The sequence below is a fragment of the Elephantulus edwardii genome, unplaced genomic scaffold, assembly GCF_000299155.1.
Source record: "Elephantulus edwardii isolate Elephantulus edwardi_28Jun2011 unplaced genomic scaffold, EleEdw1.0 scaffold00091, whole genome shotgun sequence".
Classification (NCBI taxonomy): Eukaryota; Metazoa; Chordata; class Mammalia; order Macroscelidea; family Macroscelididae; genus Elephantulus; species Elephantulus edwardii.
Window position 1 is genome coordinate 4,761,915 of NW_006399841.1, and position 2,098 is coordinate 4,764,012.

The window sequence follows — 2,098 nt, forward strand, 5'->3', positions numbered from 1 at the left end:
CTTACATCAAAGAGTAACTGGGCTTCATTTTTTTCCCCATCAGCAACAATCTTCAAATATCCAGTATGCGTCAGGTGCTTTGATAATAAATGGAAATGACAATAAAATTAAAAAACCCATCCTTTTCATTATTTAATAGACTGTTTCAGGAGACAAGTACAACTAATTGCTAAAACAATACACTAAAATGAAGTATGGAATCAGATATAAATACACATGCGACTGGAGTTGAGAGGGAGGATGGTGAAAAAGGAACCGAATCAGGAAAATCTAAGTTTCATGGACATAACACTGGACTTGTTCCTGAAGGTGAGGAGGCAGGAACCTTCCAGACACCACTGACAGTAATGAGTATTTACCCTATGTCCCCAAGGAGACCCACTGTTGTATGTGCTTAAAGAGAATCATAACAACCTTGCTTAGAGACTTAGAACAGATGTACAGCTTCTTTATTGGTACATACAATAATGTTGTTGCTAAGTGCCCGAAAGTCACCTGCAACTCACAGTAACCCAAGGAACAATAGCTCTAAACCCTACTCTATTCTGAGCCAATCTCTTGTCCCCAACACAGATACCACCATCACTCCAGTTACTGTGTCAAGCCATCTCCTCCAGGGTCTTCCTCTCCTGTGCTCTCTCTCCACCCTTCCAAGCATGATGTCCTTCTGCAGGGGCTGGTCCCTCCTGGACTCGTGCCCAAAGTATGTCAGACAGAGCTTCACAATCCTTGCCTCCAAGGAGCAACCTGGTTTCACTCTCTCCAAGACAGACCTCTCCACAACTCAAATAGATTGTTCTTCTGTCGTGCTAGGTCACTGTGCAGCTCTCTGATGCACAAGCAATTTTTCATACAATAAAAGTGTAACACTAGCTTCCGCTGCGGCAGCCATACACGTGCAGCAGCCATGGCTGTGCGCTACCCTGTGGCCAGGGGCCTCAACAGGGGCCACAAAGTCACCAAGAACGTGAGCAAGACGAGGCACAGCCGCCGCCGCTGCGGAAGCCTCACCAAGCACACCGAGTTCGTGCGGGACAAGATCTGGGAGATGTGTGGCTTCTCGCCCTATGAGCGACGCACCATGGAGCTTCTCAAGGTCTCCAAGGACAAGCAGGCCCTCAAGTTCATCAAGAAAAGGGTGGAGACACACATCCATGCCCAGAGGAAGCGAGAAGAACTCAGCAAACGGCCTGGCCGCCATGAAGAAGGCAGCTGCCAAGAAGGACTGAGTGCACCCCGCTGTCTCCCAAAGCCCTCACCCACTTGATGTAATAAAGTATAACCAACAACAAAAAGAAGTGTAACACTAATAGTCACACCAACACCCCCAAATCAAGCCTACTGTCTCTGACTTTGACTTGTTCCAGACTCATGATGACCCTCCACTAGTTTTCCAAGGTGTTAAATATTTTATTAATTTAAATTAACATTTACAGAGATTTTGGATTTCCACTCATTCATTGTTGCATCTTTCTCCCTGCCCTTCCCTTTTTTCTTTGAAAAGTAGAACTCCCTCACTGGTGTACAATCACCCCTCCCCGCCCCGAGTACGCTCAACTAGGCAACCTTCATTCTGGATGCTTGTCATAACCATAAAAGCCAATCATATAAACGCTTTTAAACTGTTCTCTCCCTCATCTGTTTCAATACAACATACATAATTTATCCAGTTCTTCTCAGTCTTACCCCAACCCTGATGTCAGTCCCGTTTGACAACAGTGGCACTATGCAGTATTTGTCCTGTTGTGACTGAGATATTTCACTCAGCATAATATCCTCCAGGTCACCCATTTTGAATAATATTGCCTGAGTTCCCTGTTTTTCAATGCAGCGTAGTATTCCATTCTGCGAATATACCACAGCTTCTCTAGCTATTCGTTTGCTGATGGGCACTTAGGTTGTTTCCAACTCTTTGCTATTGTGACAAAGCCGCGATAAACATGTGTGTGCATATATCTGCCTGGGTGGTGGTTATGGTTTCTTTAGGGTATATTCCCAGTAGAGGAATTGCTGGGTCAAATGGTATTTCTATTTGCAACTTTTTGAGAAAGCACATCTAAAAACTTCAACAGAATAAAAAGGAAAGCCACAGATAGGG

The 2,098-nt window shown here is 44.8% G+C and overlaps 1 pseudogene; it reads left to right on the forward strand.

Annotated features, from left to right (window-relative positions):
- The first annotated feature begins 907 nt into the window (after window positions 1-907).
- On the forward strand, window positions 908-1,229 carry LOC102856884 (annotated as a pseudogene).
- The last annotated feature ends 869 nt before the right edge of the window (window positions 1,230-2,098 follow it).